The sequence below is a fragment of the Bos indicus genome, chromosome 8, assembly GCF_029378745.1.
Source record: "Bos indicus isolate NIAB-ARS_2022 breed Sahiwal x Tharparkar chromosome 8, NIAB-ARS_B.indTharparkar_mat_pri_1.0, whole genome shotgun sequence".
In the NCBI taxonomy this organism is placed as follows: domain Eukaryota; kingdom Metazoa; phylum Chordata; class Mammalia; order Artiodactyla; family Bovidae; genus Bos; species Bos indicus.
This window is the reverse complement of record NC_091767.1, coordinates 74,870,691-74,890,461: the sequence shown is the minus strand read 5'-3', so window position 1 is coordinate 74,890,461 and position 19,771 is coordinate 74,870,691. Positions and strand designations below refer to the sequence as shown.

Here is a 19,771-nt window from a genome sequence, read left to right as displayed (position 1 = left end):
GGCATGTGGGATCTTAGTTCCCTGACCAGGGATCAAACTTGTGTCCTTTGCACTACAAGGCAGATTCTTAACTACTGGACCACCAGGAAAGTCCCAGGACTTCCACTTACTATTAATTAATTTATTTATTGAGAGAAGATGACACAAATGAACCCATAATAGGGCAAAGAAAATAAATAAATAAATAAGAATTTTATTTTACATCAGTTTTGAGAGCTGCTTTGTTCTAAGTATCCTTATTTCTGTTTGGAGCAAGATCACAACCTGGTGATTCAGGGCCAAATTTGGCTTCCAGGAGTGTTTGTTAGGTCAGTGTCTCCACCATTCCCTAGTATGTTAAGCTGGCCACTTCACAAATTCGCTTACCTGAGTGTCCTTGAAGGCATCTGCACATGTGACCCTTGGTTTAGAGCTTGCTGAATCAGTGCGCCTTCATATTTTACCATCTTAGCATCAGAATTACCCTGGGAAGCAGAACAAATGTGTTCCCACTTCGATGAACAGGACACAGAGGCTCAGAAAGTAAAGGGGATCTGCCTGGATCACACAGTTGGAAGTAGTGGAGCTGAGTCTCCCACCCAAGTCTCCAGCCACCCCGATGGGGCTTGTACCTGATCAGGACATCTCCACGTTTCCAAAGCTGTAAGGCTGCAGTGGGCTCTCAGGACCCGCCCTCTGCCGCATTTCTTCAGCTAGATTTTCAGAGTAGCAAATGCCACAGAGACTTTTTAAACTCAGGCACATTCCTGGAGGAAAACCTTTGCAGATGTTCCTCTGAGAGAGAAGAAAGTATAATAATATGCTGTCTGAGTTAAGGGCAGGCTGGTTTTGAGCTTGGTTAAAATTTTCCTTCTCCAAATATGCAAGAAAATGGAGTGAAAGGGACTACTCCTTCTTTTCTCTTATTCTGGAATTCCTATTAAATAGGATGGCAAAAATTTTGGACCCACCCTCCAGGCTTCCTAACCTTTCTTTTTCTTTTTTCCCCCATATGCCAACGTGGTATTTTAAAATTAAAGATCCAGATGTGGAACAACCTTTGAGGGAAGGTCTTGCTTAGGGGTCAAGCCCCTCCAACCAGCCCCCCTACCCCTTTGAAGGCATTGCCTTCTTGGAGAGAGTGGTTCTTCAACTTGCTTTTTGGTTGCTCTTTTGAGAACTGGATATTTGTTCTGGGTCCTCCTAGAAATATGCACTTACAGATGTAAGGAAATGGAATGAAATTGCTTGGCATTTCCTTTATGCTTGGTATTTTGAAATTTCATCATAATTAATCCAGGTGTTGCTGCTGTTGTTCGGTTGCTAAGTCATGTCTGACTGTTTGCAACCCAGTGGACTGCAGCACGCCAGGCTTCCCTGTCCTTCACTATCTGCTGGAGCTAGCTCAAACTCATATCCATTGAGTCAGTGATGCCATCCAGCCACCTCATTCTCTGTCGCCCTCTTCTCCTCCTGCCCTCAATCTTTCCCAGCATCAGGGTCTTTTCCAATGAGTAGGCTCTTTGCAACAGTTGGTCAAATATTGGAGCTTCAGCTTCAGCATCATCAGTCTTTCCAATGAATATCCAGGGTTGATTTCCTTTAGGATTGATTGGTTTGATCTCTTTGCTGTCCAAGGGACTCTTAAGAGTCTTCTCCAGCACCACAGTTAGAAAGCATCAATTTTTTAGCACTCAGCATTCCTTACGGTCCAACTCTAACATCCATACATGACTGCTGGAAAACCATAGCTTTGACTATATGAAACTTTGTTTGTAAGGTAATGTCTCTGCTTTTTAATACATCATCTAGGTCTGTCATAGCTTTCCATCCAAGGAGTAAGCATTTTTTAATTTCATTGCTGCAGTCATCGTCCACAGTGACTTTGGAGTCCAAGAAAACAAAATCTGTCACTGTTTCAACTTTTCCCCCATCTATTTGTCATAAAGTGATGGGACCAGATATCATGATCTTAGTTTCCTGAATTTTGAGTTGACTGAATCCAGGTGTAGGTCTTTTTTTAAAAAAGTTATTCTTTGTGCTCAGTGGGCTATTTCACTGTGAAAGCTTATTCCTTTCTTCACTTCTAGGAAACAATATGTCATTGCTTTATTTTTTAATTATTCCCCTTCCATTCCCTCTGTTCTCCCTTTCTGAAATTCCTATAAAATAGGATGGTAGAATTTCTGGATCCATCTTCCATGGATTCCCCACTTTTTTTCTATGCCAACATGAGGTGTTTTTTATTAAGTAATAAAAATAACTAAATGAAATCCTCCAAGTCCCTTTAAGACTCAGCCTTGTTGTGTGCACAGTAGGTGCTGAATAAACATGACCTCCTTCTTCATTCTCAGCACCTACATCAACAACCACATTATTATCAACAGTAACATTTATTGGCTCCTTATTGTGTGAAGGCAGTGAGAAAAGTACTTGACACAGAACCCTATTTAATTCCCAGAAACCTATGAAGTAGGTATAATTATTGTTTCCATCTTACAAATGAGAACACTGAAAGCCATAAAGCAGAGAGGTTTGGAACAAGACCTTACCTCTGGCCAAAGAGCCTGGTTTGAGGTGAATCTCCCCCATAGCTGGGTGATCAGTGTAGGTGTGAGGATAAGGAAGGGGGAAATTTCATTAGATACTTCAAATGCAGTTTCCAAATCAACAATCCCAAGGAATGGCCCAGGTTCCAGTAACGCTGAAATTTTGAAATTCAAGTTCTTTCTTAACATTTCTACTTTTGTGCCAGACTTCTTTGCATGATTTTTTTAAAAACAGTGTCAATTTGTTCTTTATTATCTGCCTTTGATGTTGAAGTTAGAATGGTCTTCTCTACTCCCTTCCACTCCAAAATGATACTAATAAATATTCATCTATCTTCTTCTTTTACTATTTTGATGATTTTACGTTTTACATTCAAAGGTTTCAGCCATCTGGAATTTATTCTAATCTCAGCCATGACTCGGAGCTCTAACTTAATTTTTTTCCCTAATGGTGAGTAAGTTGTACCCACCATGCCTTTGGCCTTTTAAAAGGCAGCTCAACTCCCAGAGCTCCATAAAAGCCTAAGAGTTAAGAATAGAAAAGCTAGGACTGTAACTCAGTTAGATCGTAATCTCTGCTGCATCACCACTCACTCTGGGACTCTGGCAGCACTCTGTTCTCCTTAGGGAAAAAGCTCTGGCCAATGATGTAAGGCCAAGAGGGCTGAGGCAGTGAGAGGAGGATTTGCAAAGAACCCTCTGGAGGAGGTTAATAGAGGCTGTGTCCCTGCCACCAGGCATGGCCTTAGGAAAAAGAGTTGGTCAACCTTGCAACTGTTGCAAGTGGCCCCAAGCTCTCCTCCTTAACTGTATTCTTTTTCTTAACCCCTTTGTCCTTTCTTGACTCCAAGCCCAGTTCATGCTGCTTCTCTGTGAAGCCCAGGTGCTCCTTTGTCCTGGACCTCACTGCATTTGGCACTAATGCAAACTTTGCCATTGTTAACTCATTGACGTGTCAACAAAACTTTGCCATTGTTTGTTGACATGTCAATGAGTTAACAAATAAACTAAGTTTCCAAGTTCAAAGGATGCTGCCTGCCATGTACAGGAGACAAAACCCCAAACACCAGAAGATAGAAGATGTGGCCACCCCTGTAATGTTCGCTGGGGCTCCAACCATTCGTGGCACCGTGGTTGGCACCATGGAGTGGCTGTGACTCGGATCAGACCACCAGAAGCTAAGGAGGCCATTCTATTTGGCGAGTGTCAGGTCCCGGAGAGAGCAGGAAGAGTCAACTTTCTCTCTTTCCTTGGGGAGCTGATAACTTATGTGTAAGTGTGTAGAGGGAATCTTGGAAGAAACTTCAGGAAAGAAAGAATCGAGCCCAACAAAGCCTCCTAAGAGAATAAGGGATACAGGTGAGTTGGAGAATGCTCCTTCATCTTAAAAAATGTGCACTAATGGTTCTTGTGGCTGAATGTGTGTGAGGCTCCAAACTCTTAACATACTGTGTCTCATTTGATCCCCATGAACCCAGGTGGCATTTTGTTGATGAGGAAGCTGCATTTTGTTGATGAGAGGTGAGATGACTTAACTATGATCACCTCGAGGGGGCCACAACCAGAAATCCAGGTGAGCAGGGGGTTAACTTCAGAGAGGAGAAGGACCCACCCTTGGCTGTTCATACTTCTTTTTCTCCTTCTCCATCTGCTTGGAAGTACCTGGTGGGGCTGAACGGAATTTTCAGTCTTGTTCTCTGGGCCTTTGTACTGCAGTTTCCTCCGCCTACATTGCCCTTCACAGCACTTTTCCTCTGGTGAAATTTCAGCCTTCTTTGAGAGGCCAGCTCCCATGTCCTGGCCCTGGTAGGGCCTCCTGCTCCTCCTCCTCCCCTTCCTGGAGCCCCTTCCTGGAGCCCTCAGGCACGGTCCAGCCTGACTGTAGTTCATGAAGTACATGTCTCCCCTAGGCCTGCCTCCCTGCAGGCCGCCCTCACTGAGGACAGACGAACTCTTTTTGGTCTTTCCAGGGCCTAATATAGGGCCTGGCGCGAATGCTTGTTGAATAAGTGCAGGCAGAAAACCAACGTTTTTTTGAGCCATGTCAATGCGTCAGTTTCAGAGCTTGTTCCTGTTTATCCCTCTAAATCCTCCCCTGAAGATTATGTGAAACTTAGCTGAGAACCACAAAAATGCTCATTCCTTTGAATTGTCTTTTGCACTATTTCCTTGGGAATTATTCTTTTTTTTTTTTTTCCCCTCTAAAAGATATTTTATACTTTGAGAATTAACAAAGAGAAAATTTCTTAAAATATACATGTATTACAAAATTTATCATCGCACCCCTTTTCAAATGCACAGTTCAGTAGTGTTTAGTATGTTCACAATGTTTTGCAATATATAAGATAAACTTTTGCATTTTGCAAAATTGAAACTCTATACCCATTAAACAACTCCCCATTCCCTACTCCTCTCAGCCCCTGGAAACAACCATTACACGTGTCTCTATTAATTTGACTATTTTGAATACCTCATGTAAGTGAAATCATTCCGTATTTGTGTTTTTGTGACTGGCTTATTTCAGCACAGTGTCTTCGAGGTTCATCATGTCATATCATAGCATATGTCAGAGTTTCCTTCATTTTAAAGACTGAATAATATTCCATTCAGACGTAACTTTTAATTTGTTTCTTTTTATTTAACTTTCAACTTTTCTATTGCTTTTCAGTCTCAGATTTTGCTATTACTTTCTAGTTTTACTGCATTGTGATTAGAGAATGTTATCTATATTCATCCTACTTTGAAATGTACTGAGATTTCGTTCGTTTGTTTTTCTCAGCCTGTCATGTGGTCATTTGTTAATGATCAACAGGCACTAACAAGAGTATATTCTAGGTTTTCAAGGTATGGAGCTTGATATCTTTTAATTTGATCTGTCTTACTAAGTTAACAAATCAAGTCCTCCATATCCTTCCTTATTGTGTGATTTATTGATCATGGACTAAGAGAGGTAAGTGAGAATTTTCTACTCTTACTATATTTCTGTCCATGTCTCCAGGTACTTCTTCTTTTTTTGCATTATAAATTCTGATACTTTATTTTGGTGCATAAATATTTATGACACATCTTCACTGTGGCTCTCAGCCTTTATCATTACAACATTTTCTCCTGTGGCTTGTTTTCTGATTTTCTGTGAATTCAGCTGTGTCTGATATTAAAATCATAACTCTTTTTTGTTGTTGTTGTTACCTGTATTTGCATGTGTGATATTTGTTCTGTTTTCTATTTTTTCCTTCTCTTCTCCTTTCAATCTGTCTGAGGAGCACTATTTTAGATATGTCTCTTACACATGGCACTACCTAGGTTTTATTTTGTGATTTCATGAGCTGTTTCTAAAGAGTGGGGTGATCAGGTCAAAGTTAAAGAAAGCTTTTAAAGCTCTTGACCCTCATGGCCAAATAATTTTTTCACTGGTTGGATTTGTCCTGTTACCAGCATTTAGAAGCAAGCCATCTCCCCACCATTATCAGCATGACTATTACACTGCTGCTTAAATATTTAATAGGTGAAAATGGGACCTCATTGTTCTTTCATGCTTTTCTTGGCTTCATCTAATTCTACTTTAAGTAAATAAAGATGGAAGAAAAAAAGAAGTTAAAATGGAACATTCCTTTTCAGATATCTTCAGTGAGATTTAAATGGGTGGTGGTATTTCTTATTCCAGATTTCCATGACATTGGACCAATCTTTCCACGGGCTCCTCAGCCCAGGCCTTGGATCTTTGCAGGAGAAACTGTCCAGGTTTCTTTCTCATAGCCCTACACCATGCTTTCTTCCCTCTGAAGTGAATAGGCAAAATAACAGAATAGGAAGATATTGGGTCTGAAGCTAGATTGAATAGCTTCATTGCTATTTTATTGCAAATAGCAATGCTATTGCAATAGCCAGATTGCAAAAGCTAGATTGAAGCTAGAGTGAATAAATCTCAGCTCCATCTCTGCTGTTTACTAGCTGTGTGTTCTATGGCAGTTACTCAACCTCTCTGTACCTTGGTTTCCTGAGGTAATAATTCTTAACGGTAACAATGACTATAATAGTAAATATAGTAACACCTGTTGGGGTTGTTGTGCAGAATAGTTAATTTATGCAAAACACCCAGACAGGATTGCTGTTGGCTCTTCCTCTGGGAAACACATGGTTTCCACTTCAACTACGGTGGTTTTGGTGGAAGCATTTCCTTCTTCCAAGACCCTGCTCTCTTAGCCATTGCATTTAGTCTTAGGCCAGGGGCAGGCTCCTCACAAGAACAGAGCCAATCACAGTCCTTTCCTGGGGACTAAACCTGGGACAGGAGAAAAGAAGCCTTTAGTGCCTTTCTGATAGGGAAACTCCCACGGTGTGAGACCCAGGCTCCTGGCAGCCATGTTTCCAGCCAGTGAGGGGAGCCCGGCTTTGAGAGTGAGGCTAACTGACCAGTGGAGAAAAGTTGACATTGGAAATGAAAAGAGATGGACATTACTGGAACCCTTAGTTTTGGCTGTCTCCTCGCAAAGAGTCGGACATGACTGAGCGACTGAACTGAACTGAAAGGCACCTTATGAGCCAATAAATACCCATTTTCTCTAAGATTGCCCTCATTGAGTTTCTGTCACTTGCAATCGAAAGAGTCTGAGTACATTTCCTAAGGCACCTTAGTACAGTATAGATCATGGGGTCTCCTGTCTGTCCACCTCTCTGAAAAGCCCTAAGACACACACACACACATATTCGCGCGCACACATTCACAGCAATTCCCAGCCTCTAGATATGAACTGGCGGAGAAGGCAATGGCACCCCACTCCCTCTTGCTTGGAAAATCTCATGGACGGAGGAGCCTGGTAGGCTGCAGTCCATGGGGTCTCTAAGAGTCGGACATGACTGAGCGACTTCACTTTCACTTTTCACTTTCATGCATTGGAGGAGGAAATGGCAACCCACTCCAGTATTCTTGCCTGGAGAATCCCAGGGACAGGGGAGCCTGGTGGGCTGCCATCTGTGGGGTCGCACAGAGTCAGACACGACTGAAGAGACTTAGCAGCAGCAGCAGCAGATATGAACTGGTGTTCTTTCCCCTCCTGCGCTGCCCACACAGACCTTAGCTTCTCTGCTTCTCTACACACACCAGAGACTGCTGTGCTCATGCCTGGCCTAAGGAACTGCACTTGCTAAACAGGATGTTATCCCGGAAATCTGTGCCCTTCTCTGTAGGCCCCTTGTTCTTTTTTTCACTGCCCTATTCAGTAACTTCGCAAATATCTAATGAGCACCTGCCAAGAACCATGTCAGGCCTGGGGCCCCAGAAAGGCAGCAGACAGTTCCTGCTGTCAAGGAGCTGCAGGCCATGGGGGCCATCAGGCTGTCAGAAGACAGCTCCAAGAGAGACGGCAGGGCGAGTGTGGAGCAGATGTCTCTGCCAAGTGCTGCAAGAGCTCAGAGGGGGCTCTGTCACTGGCTGCCGAGGATTGTCTGCTGTGACTCTGTTCTATCTGCCTCCAGCTTTTCCCTACCCCAGCCCACCCTGCCCACTGCCACCAAAATGTCTTCCCCAACAGCTCAGTTCAGACTGCCTCTGCCCCCTTCCCAGCCTTGAGCCCACAAGCCTTAGCCTGGCAAGACCCTAATCCAGATATTACCTCAACCTACTTTCTCAGCCATGTTGTTCCCTGGTCCTCAGGAAACTTACCCACGCCAGGTCACTCACCTTCATCACATATGTCTGTGTTTCCCCACCTTGGTGTCTCCGCTTGCCCTGTTCCCTCTGTCTCGCATCCCTGCAAGTCCCAGTTGTACATACCTTCCAGGGTAAGGGATGGCAAATGTGAGCCACATGCCTGCTCCGATCATCTGGCTGTGTTGCCGTGTTGAGAAGGATTCTGTGGACATACCTGTTTTCAGTGAAAGAGTAAGGGATCAGGGACTTCCCTGGTGGTCCAGTGGCTAAGACTCCAAACTCCCAGTGCAGGGGGTCTGGGTTCGATCCCTGGTCAGGGAACTAGATCCCACATGCCACAGCTAAGACCTGGTACAGTCAAATAAATTTTTTTTTAAAAAGAAAGAGTAAGGGATCAGTCAGCAAAATCAGCCATGGGCACCAAATCGGGTGTGTGCTGGGGCTGGGGATCAGGGAGAGGTGGAGGGTTGGAGGGAGTAGGTGGTGATGAACAGCACTCTTGGGGTGCGAGGGTACTTTGGTCCAGGTTGAGGTTCTTATGGATTGCCCCATCCCCATGAAGACTTCCTTGCTCCTTCAAGTGAAATTAACCTCTTTCTCTTCTGAATTTTTATCGCCTTCTCTCTGTGCCTTAGTGACAGCATTAGATTGCTATCTTATTATGATACCTCTGCTTTTTTTTTTTTTCTATTTGAGGAGACAGATGGTACCCTATGGAGTATAAGTACAAGGGAGAGATTCAAAACACATTAACCAAACGGATGGAAACCCAGTCAGTTCCATGTGATGGAACTGTGTGGAACGCTAATATAGATATACAAAGAGCCGCAAGGGGCCCGTCCTGAGCGGCCGGCCTTCCCCATAGCCTTGGGCAGAGCTGAGGATTGTTACAGCTCCATTCTGACTCCTGAACCAATGTCCTGCCCTGCTGCTTCTGCCTGACTTGTCACCTGCTATCTTCCTGGGCACCTGTGACCACCGAGGTCTGAGCTCCCAGCTTCTCTAATTCATCCCTTGACTCAGTAAACCAGGGTTGATGCTTCCTCGGCATCCTTCTCCTCTTGTGCTCGCCATTAGGAGCCCAGGGACGGTGTCCTGCCTTCAGTCTGATCACAGGCTGGGAGAGAGTAGGGCAGAGGTGGTGGAAGGATGGAGACCTGAGTCACAGGATTCAAGAAGTGATGTGGGCCTTAAGATAGGAGCAGAGAGGGTGCTGAGGAGGGATAATAGCGGTTTCTGGGGTGGGGTGGAGTCGGGGTGGAAGTTCTTGACACACCCACACCCACCAAATTTCCTCTTCCTCCACGCTCTGCAGCACATCATGGCTGGGTTGCCTGACTGTCACTGCAAGCTCTGTGCCCCCCAGTTCCCAGGCAGCCTGTAAAGATGGAGCGAGGAAACATTTAAGCAGCCTCAGAGCCTCCTACCTCTCCCTGTCCCACACAAACACTCAGACCTCAGCAGCCCAGCCCTAATGACCACTCCAGGCCTGAGAGCTTCCAGCCACTCCTGGACTCTCTTGAATCTCCTTAGCTGCTGTTCACACCTGGGATTCTGGGCCCACGTAACCATCTGGGCTCCCGAGCCACATGGAGGCCTGTCCCCAAATTATTCTCGGGGCTCCAGGATGACTAGCAGATTCACTCAGGCTGCCCTATCCCTCTGTTGCTCGGGGACTCTGGTGCCACCCCAGGCACCTCCCTCACCCTTTTACCCACTCCCCCTCCCTGCTTCCCACTCCACACACATGTTTCGGCTGGAGACCCAGCTGCAGAGCCGTGCAGCCCTGTTGGCAGGAGATGTGCTGGCTTGAGAGCTGCCTGGAGGGGAACGTGGCAGATCACATTTCTTCAGCTCGTGCCAAATATTATCAGACACAGCTTTTCAGACAGACACAAATTGCTCATCCAATAAACACAGAAGGGCTAATCCCAAGACATTTATCAGAGTGGGGAAAGATGAGAGAAAAGGGAGACACACAAGAGGCCTTTGAGAGCTGGCCTGGTGTGGCTGGCCTGAGGGGAGGTGGGGAGACCCGCAGGCACTCCCAGGGTTTTCTCCTTAGAGGACCTGAAATCCAGCACCAGGGCACCGGGGTTTGCTTTCACTGTGACACACAAAGCCAGGGTTGGTGTGTACACTTCCCAGAACAGAGTGGAGGAAATGAACGCAGGCCAGGGTGACTCTGTGGGCAGTCACCCCCACCTCCAGTTGTCAGTGGTCGTGGGGATTAGCCGTCTGCAGCAACTCTGTCACTTCTCAACCATGCACACGTAGTAAGCCCTCAAGGCGTGCTGTGATTGTCGGCAAAGTTGTCAGGAGACAACACTCCTGGACTGGAATTTCTTATTTCTGGCTGACAGGTGTGAGAGCACAGCTGCTGAGAAACAGGTTGATGGACTAGGCCGACCACGATGGCAGTGGACTGGAGACACAGGGGGCCTCTGTCAGTACCAGAGGGCTGGCCAAGCCTTTGAGGTCCTGTGCTCATCCCTTTCTGCTGTGCCTTCCAAAGGGCGCCTTGAGTGTTCCTCTTTAGGGATTCTGCCCAGAAATGAAAGAAAGCAGGCCCTCCTCTGACACCCCATCTTGAAACTCAGGGAGAGGAGGCCCAGGTGAAGTCTCTAGAGACAGCCTGGGTCCTCCCACGGTCTGTGCCATGCCACTGGGACTCTGGTGTGTGCCCAGGAAGAGGTGGGCATGTGCCCACTGGAGGGAGGAGGCACTAACTAGATCAGAGTGAGGGCACGGAAGTAATTGCCAGCATTTATATAGTTGGGCACTGTTCTTACTTTTCTCACAACACCATGGCACAGTAGATGTACTATTATTGATACCATTTTTCCAGTGAGGCACTGAGAGGTTAGCTAGCTTGTCTAAGTTCACCCAGTTCATGAATGAGAGGCTTTAGCATCTGTGCTCTTAACTCGCCATACGGCCTACAGTGATTTTCAGAAATCAGCTTCAGAAATGCCAGTTGTGTGGGAGTACTTAGGAGAGTAGGAGGCTGGAGTCCCCAGACCTGGGATGGTGCCTCTGAGGCCCAGTGTTAATGCAGGTTTCCACTGAGGACCTGGGGGCGTCTATAATTAGGCTGATTAACCCTCCTAGTTTTCCAAGAACTGAGAGGGGTCTTGGGATGCTGATTTTCACTTTTAAAACTGGAATAGTGGTTCAGTGCTAAAGAATCCACCCGCCAAAGCAGGAGACCTGGGTTCAGTCCCTGGGTCGGAAAGATCCCCTGGAGGAGAAAATGGCAACCCACTCCAGTATTCTTGCCAGGAGAATCCCATAGACAGAGGAGCCTGGCGGGCTATAATCCATGGGGTCACAGAGAGTCAGACATGACTTAGCAACAGACTTTCATGTTCATGGGCAAGTAGGGGTAAGTTGACCATCCTGCCTGTAACATAAGGTCTGGTCTTGGATTGCTGTCAACAACTGCAGGTCCAACCAGCAGGCCACCTTCCCCCTCACATTCCCAGGCTAGGGAATAACAGAGTGGTGTGCTGACTGGGAAGAGGAGCAGAATAACAACCAGCTGGCAGCAGCTCTTCCCAGATACTTAGGAGGTGCTGTGCTGTGCTCAGTAGTGTCCTACTCTTTGAGACCCCATGGACTATAACCCACCAGGCTCCTCTGTCCATGTGGATTCTCCAAGCAAGAATTCTGGAGTGGGTTGCCATGCCCTCCTCCAGGGGATCTTCCCAACCCAGGAATCAACCCTAGGTCTCTTGAATTGCAAGCAGTTTCTTTACCATCTGAGCTACCAGGTAAGCCCAAACTTAGGAAGTTCAGACTGTAATGACAGGCAGTAATAAAACAGGGACACCTCAGCCCTCAGAGCTTAGTGGGAACAGGTGTCTTCTGGCAAGGCCAGTCTTACACAATTAGGAAGACTGGGAAATTCCCAGGGGAGGACTGGCAGGCAGCCCAGGTGGCTCCCAAGGAAGCCGGGGGAAGCCCCCACCCACCCGGCCTGCCAGGAGCAAGTTTCTATTCTGGATCCTGAAACTTCATTCCTGCCAGGAATGGCCTCTCCTCTACCTACCTGCCCAGTGATCCACATTGACCTGTGTGCCTAGGCTAAGCATCCCTTACCCTTCTCCTTCTCTTATTTTGTCCCTGCTTGGTACATGACCTATTTGTCAGTCTCTTTGACTGTAAAGTCTGAACTTCACTCATGCAATACCTGGAAGATTCCAAGAGAAGGAGAATGGTACAGAATCCATGGGTAGAAATGCTGTTGGGTCTCGGGAGGGACAATGGGGCAAGAAGCTTCAGGAATGTAGGCAGTGCTCGCTCTTCAATTCTGGGCTCACTTGTCTTTGTGGTCTGTAAAATAGAAGACATTGCAAGAGTTCATCCAGCTGCTCGAAATAAATTTGTTTCCTGTCCAAATGAAGTCAATCCAAGACACTGAGAAAACTTTCAAGTGAGATTGCGCAATCCCTGTCAGAGGGTTTTGGAGGACGAGTGCAATAGGAAGAAGTTTGGAACACTGGTCATGTGCAAATGATTTTCCAGTTTTGAAAAAGGAGGGGTGGTGATCGGTTTCTGTTACTTCAAACAGATCTAAGGGGGAAAAGGGAGGGGGGATTTGCCAGTTCACATTACTGATGAGTCCAGAGCAGTCTGATATGGCCATGGCAGGGCACACTCCCACCTCCTTTTCGGCTTCTCGGGCAAGCTCTTTCCACGTGGTAGTTCTAGGGGGTTGAATAGTGTACCCCCCAAATTCATGTCTACCCAAAACCTCACAAAAGATCTTTTTTTAATAAATAATTTATTTATTCATTTATTCTTGGCTGTGCTGGGTCTTTAACAAAGAGTGGCTGTGTGGGCTTTTCTCTAGTTTTGAGTCAGGGCTACACTCTAGTTGCAGTGTGCAGACTTTTCATGGCAATGGATTCTCCTATGGAGAATAAGCTTTAGGCGTGTGGGCTTCAGTAATTGTGGCACATGGGCTTGGTTGCTCTAAGGCATGTGGAACCTTCCCAGATCAGGGATCGAACCTGTGTCTCCTGCATTGGCAGGCGAATTCTTTATCACTGAGCCACCCGGGAAGCCCTCAGAAAAGATCTTTTTTGGAAATAGGGTCTTTACATATGCAATTGGTTAAGGCAAGATGATGTCATACTGGATTAAGGTTGGGCCCCTTTTTCTAGTGATTGGTGCCCTAGTCAGAAGAGAATACATCGGCAGAAGAGAGAGATACACACAGAGAAGGCCATATGGTAACAGAGGCAGAGTGGAGGGATGCAACTAGAAGCCAAGGAAGGTCAAGGTTGCTGGAAGCCACTGAAGGTAAATGAGCCAAGGAAGGATATTCCCTAGAGCTTCTAAAAATGCTAGGGAAACATCCTGTCTTTGGACTGCTAGCTTTCAGAACTGTGAGAGAGGATATTTCTATTGTTTTCAGTTGCCAAGTGTGTGGCAATTTGTCACAGGAGTCCTAGAAAACTAATACAATACCCTTGTCAACTCCGGGTTGGCCATCCTAGAGGAAGGGAAGAGGCTTTTTCTCAACACTTACCAAAATTCTGGAGAGGAGGGGACCTTTGCTTCCCTAACGAATCACTGTGACTGGAGGGAAACAGCACTCTGTTTGGACTGATATGAATTCCACATTCACTGAGGGGACTGTGGTGAGGTTAGACTATCCCAACCACGTGGGGAAGAGTGGACATCTTTTACCAGAATGAGGAATGAACACAGGGGAGACAAAATTAACACCTGTCCATTACAGGGAGGAAAACTGATTCTGCAAATTATGCTCTCATCTAAGAATAGATTTTTAAAAAATAATTTTACACATTTGAGTATGCTGGGTCTTTGTTGATGCATGGGCTTTTTCTCTAATTGTGGTGAGTGGGGGCTACTCTCCAGTTGTGGAGCTTGGGCTTCTCATTTTGGTGGTTTCCCTTGTTGCAGAGAACTGGCTCCAGGGCACAAGGGCTTCAGAAGTTGAATTGTGGCATGTGAGGTCAGTAGTTGCAGCTCCCAGGCTTTAGGGAAGCAGGCTCAGTAGTTGTGGTTAGTTGCTTAGTTGCTCCACACATGTGGGATCTTCCTGGACCAGGGATTGAACTTGTGTCTCCTGCATTGGCAGGCAGATTCTTTACCACTGAGCCACCAGAGAAGCCTAGATGATAGTACAATTAAGAGGAAAAGTAATCTGCTAAATCACTGGGGTGAACCTATGTCACTACATTTGTTCATTCAGCATGCAAACCCCTTTCTTATTTTGGAGAAATTTTCCAACAATACCATTATTGTATTGTGCTTAGTCGCTCAGTCATGTCTGACTCTTTGCAACCCCACGGACTGTAGCCCGACAGACTCCTCCATCCATGGGATTCTCCAGGCAACAATACTGGAGTGGGTTGCCATGTCCTCCTCCAGGGGATCTTCCCAACCCAGGGATGGAAGCCGGGTCTCCCACATTGCACGCAGATTCTTTACTGTCTGAGCCACCAAGGAAGCTGTCCTGGCTTCCATAGAGGCAGAAAGGGAAAGACTTTCCTTTTCACTTCCTTGCAGCCAGGGGTCAATCATGTGAATTAGGCTCAGCCATTCCCACCAGGGACTTTTAATTTTTAGGAGGTGAATTTAAGAGGTGGATGTAGTGTAGGAAGTAGTCATGACAACCGCAGCAGCAGCTTGAGCCGTCCTGAAGTGGTGATGCTCAGTGTTTATCGGCAGTAATGGCTATGGCAGAGCAGTGGTGTAATTGACTGTCTATGTATTCAAAAACACTGATTGGTACAAAGACTGTATTTAAAAAGTTCCAAGTCAACTTGTAGGGGGCGTTTCCACTGTTCCAGGGTTCTGTCTTCAGCTCTGTCTCTAACATGAACATCAAAAAGTGAAAGTTGTATTAGAAAGCACTGGTGAAAGTGTGGTATATGGGACTATGGGGGTGAGTGATAGTCCTGCTCTCTTTTGTTCCTGAGACCCCATCTGGGATGTTGAATTCAGACCCAGGTGCTGCTCTCTTATGGAGGAAAATGACAGGCTAGAGTCTGGTTAAAGAAGAATGATCATGATGGGGAAGGAACTCAACCATGAAGCATGAAGAATAGTAGAAATGACAGATATGAGTCAGCCTAGAGAGGAACTGCCTTTATGTTGGAAGAAGGCATAGGTCTGACCTTTTAAATCTTTTTTCACTTTCTATTAAGTGAAAGAAGATTCAGTTTATTCTCTGTGGCTCCATGGAACATCGCTGCTACTAGTGAGTTTCAGCTTAACATGAGAAGGGTTTAGTAGTTGGGTCTGTGATATCCACAGTGGAACAGGCTGGCTCATAATATGATGGGCTCCCTGACACTGGAGGTGTGCACACAAAACTGGATGAACTCTCAAGAGTGTATTGTGTGAGAAAATCCTATTGTGTGTGGATGAAAGAACAGCTGGTGTCCTTCCAGTTTCTCTCCAGTTCTGAAATCTGACCAAATCCATAGGCCAGGTTGAGAAGGGCAGGAAGCTGGAGGTAGGAAGATCAGGGGAGATGCAAATTGTGAGTTGTTATTAAAAAAAAAAAAAAAAAAAAACGGAATGGAGGATTGCATTATTCTCCGTTCCTCACCACTCCCTGTATTTCTCTAGAGATAGAATACATTTTCCTATCCTGCTAATGTTGGGTTGGCCAAGTGATTTGCTTTGCCTCACAGTGTGAGTAGAAGTGACCATTCCAAGCATGGTCTCAAAGGGGCACTGGATTTTTTTACTCACTCATCTTGTGCTTTTGCCATTACCATGTGAAAATACATGCCCTTGGTAGGTAACACAGAATAGAGACTCATGGAGTAGACTCACCTAGCCAACCAACAGATCTCCAGCCTTAAGCAGAGCTGCCCTAACCAACCTATGGATACGTGAGAGAGAAATATATGCTTTATTGTTGTGAAAAGTGAAAGTGAAAGCTGTTCAGTCGTGTCCAACTCTTTGCAATCCCATGGACTATACAGTTCATGGAATGCTTCAGGCCAGAATACTGGAGTGGGTAGCCGTTCCCTTCTCCAGGGGATCTTCCCAACCCAGGGATCGAACCCAGGTCTCCTACATTGCATATGGATTCTTAACCAGCTGAGCCACATACAGCACTTAGATTTGTTGGTTATTTGCTATGTAGCATTATTATGGCATTTAGACAGATAGGATATTCCAACAGACCTTCAGATACATCATTGAGAGCAGTTCCCAGGCTTCTGCTGGCCTTTCCAGGGTATGAGAAAGTAGCACTTGAGGAAAGAATTCATTCCAACAGACTGTGGGCACGTTCTTTTCTGGGTATAGATACTTCTGGGAATGGATGGCTAAGATCACTTCATGGGGCACAAATCCAGCATTAGGGGCACTTTGTGGGTTTGGGGGAAAGAATGTGAGGAGGAAGCCAACCTCGCTTCAGGTCATGGGAAGAGGCCCACCTGGGCACTCAAAACAAGTGTGGATGGGAGTACCATCCTGAGAAACAGTTTATTTATGTTATAATGACACAAATTCTTTACCACATCTCTCATCAAGAGATGAAGTCTACTTCCCCTCCTCTTGAAGCTGGGCTGGCTCTGTGACCTGTTCTTACCAACAGAATGTAGTGTCACTGAATAACTTCCAATACTTGGTCTTAAGAGATCTTCCACTCCCTCCTATGTATTTGGGATACTCCTTCTTAGAGTCTAGCTGCCATGCTGTAAGGAAGCCCAAGCAGGCATGTGGAAAAGTCCCATGAAGGAAAACTGAAACTTTTGGCTAACAGTTCCAACTAAACTCCCAGACAGCAACCAGCACCAACTTTTAGCCATGTGAATGAGGCCATACGCCAGCCAACACTATATGAAGCAGAAAACCACCTAGGTGTTCTAAGAAATCTTAATCCCAAACTGCAAAAACAGTTTACTCAACGTAAACTAAAACCCAGAGGCAGGATTAATTCTAGGACACTCCCAGTAATGTTTGGTTTCAAGGTCAAGGACATGACTGTATAACTCTTGACATAAAATCTCATAAAGGTTTCAAGCAGTGCCTTATGGACTTCTTATCTAGATGAAAGTGCTTCTAAGAATCTTAAGGATTTGTCCGATGGTACCCTGACTCACAAAAGAAGGGAGGAACTTGTGTTGAGACTTAGGGATGTAGTTTTTGTCGAATGGAGTGAAACTCAATTTCATGGGAAATACACAAAATTTTTTATTATTTTCTCCTCACCTAACAGAATTGTACCAGTATAAGTACCACTAGCTTGAACTAAAATAGACAAAGACAGTTCAAAATGAAATGAGGGCACTGGGCACCCACTGAAGCAGCCTGAACAAACCACTCTGCTGCAAACCAAGGGAAAGGAGGAACGACCCAGAGGATGGAGCCAAGAACCCAGAGGGTGAAGAACCACAGAGAATCACATTTCTGGACTCTGGAGCAGGGGGAAACTGTGACATTTGCACCATGGAATCCTAGATTTCCTAAAGACTTAAGGACTGCTATGTTTATTACCCCCTTTTAAGTGGGAGTTTCTATTATGATTTTCCTGTCCCTGTCTTCCTGTTATATGTTGGATATGAGGGGAAAAGACAACTTACAGAAAAGTTGCAAGTTTAGTACAAATGCTGTTTTTAACAATTTGAGAGTAAATTTTTGACACGATGCCACATTACCCTGAAATCTTAGGTGCATATTTCCAACATAAGTTACTGTTGGTGTTCAGTTGCTCTTTGCGGCCCCATGGACTGCAGCACACCAGGCTTCCCTGTCCTTCATTATCTCTAACATAACTGCTGCTGCTGCTGCTGCTAAGTCGCTTCAGTAGTGTCCGACTCTGTGTGACCCCATAGATGGCAGCCTACCAGGCTCCTCTGTCCCTGGGATTCTCCAGGCAAGAATACTGGAGTGGGTTGCCATTTCCTTCTCCAACACATGGATGCATGCTAAGTCGCTTCAGTCATGTCCAACTCTGTGCGACCCTATGGACAGCAGCCCATCAGGCTCCTCTGTCCACGGGATTCTCTAGGCAAGAATACTGGAGTGGGTTGCCATTTCCTCCTCCATTGTTAAGCTCAGGTGTCTGGAACCCCCATCTCTCTCCAAAACCCCGTCCCAAACCACATTTTATTTTAGATTAGGTTGGGACTAGATGAAGCAGTAAAGACATAACTACAATCATCAAAATCAAGAAATTAATATTATTTTATTACCATTATCTTACCTTTAGTCCTAAGTCAAGTTTCACTGGTTGTCCCCAAAATATTCTTTATGGCAGAAGGAGCCACTTCAGAATCATGGTAATGCATTTGGTTTCCATTTCTCTTTAGTTTCCTTCAATGGGGAACAGTTCTGCATCTTTTCTTGATGATCATGACCTTGACAATTTTTTTAGGATTTCAGCATGGTTATTTTGTAGAATGTTTCATAATTTGGATTTCTCTAATGTTTCCCATCGAAATTACAAGTGTTTTGTAGGAGAGGTACTTTGAAGTTATGTAAATATATCATTAAAGTTTCTTTATCCTAATTAAGCTTAAAAGCTTATGCACAGCAAAGGAAACTATAAACAAGATGAACAGACAACTCACAGAATGGGAGAAAATATTTGCAAGCGAAGCAACTGACAAGGGATTAATCTCAAAAAATATGTAAGCAGCTCATGTAACTCTATGTCAGAAAAACAAACAACCCAATTAAAAAATGAGCAGAAGATCTAAATAGACTTTTCTCCAAAGAAGACATACATATGGCCAAAAAGCACATGAAAAGATGCTCAATATCACTAATTGTCAGAGAAATGCAAATCAAAACTACAATAAGGTATCACCCCATACCAGTTAGAATGGTCATCATTTAAAAGTCTACAAATAGGAAATGCTGGAGAAGATATGCAGAGAGGGGAATCCTCCTATACTGCTGGTGGGGATGTAAACTTGTAAAACCACTATGGAGAACAGTATGGAGGTTCCTTAAAAAACTAAAAGTAGAATCGCCATATGATTCAACAACCCTACTCCTGGGCATATACTCAGAAAAACATAAGCTGAAAAGATTCATGCACCCCAATGTTCACTGCAGCACTATTTACAACAGCCAAGAGCTGGAAGCAATCTAAATGTCCATCAACAGAGAAATGGATAAAGAAGATGTGGTTCATATATACATTGTAATACTACTCAGCAATAAAAAAGAACAAAATAATGCCATTTGCAACAACATGGATGGACCTAGCGATTATCATATTAAGTGAAGTAAGTCAGACAGAAAAAGACAAATATATCATTCATATATGAAATCTAATTAAAAATGATATAAATGAACTTATTCACAAAATAGAAACAGAGTTCCAGATGTTGAAAACAAACTTATGGTTAACCAAAAGGAAACATTGCAGGGAGGTGGGGGTTTTAAATCAGGAGCTTGGGTTCTTTTTTACCTTCTGGCATAAGATTTTCCAGGCTCATCTTGTAATGTCCCTGAAATCAGCCTTTCCTTCTAGGATACCTAGTTCCTTTTATTGGAAAATCGTATTTAGAAACTAAGATTTGGGTGCTAGGTTGCTTCCCTCGTGGCTCAGACAGTAAAGAATCTGCCTGCAATGTGGGAGACC

General features: G+C 44.9%; 1 protein-coding gene across 5 annotated transcripts in view; it reads right to left on the bottom strand.

Moving 5' to 3' along the window:
* SPINK4 (serine peptidase inhibitor Kazal type 4) overlaps positions 1–19,771 on the bottom strand; it is a 103,228-nt gene that overhangs the window by 77,089 nt on the left and 6,368 nt on the right. For all 5 annotated transcript variants that reach the window (XR_011568137.1, XR_011568136.1, XR_002181308.2 and 2 more), the window contains exons 3-4: positions 12,371–12,513; positions 8,302–8,392 (exon numbers count right to left, since the gene is read on the bottom strand). The gene's annotated coding sequence lies outside the window, so the exon portion shown is untranslated. The remainder of the gene's footprint in view (positions 1–8,301; positions 8,393–12,370; positions 12,514–19,771) is intronic.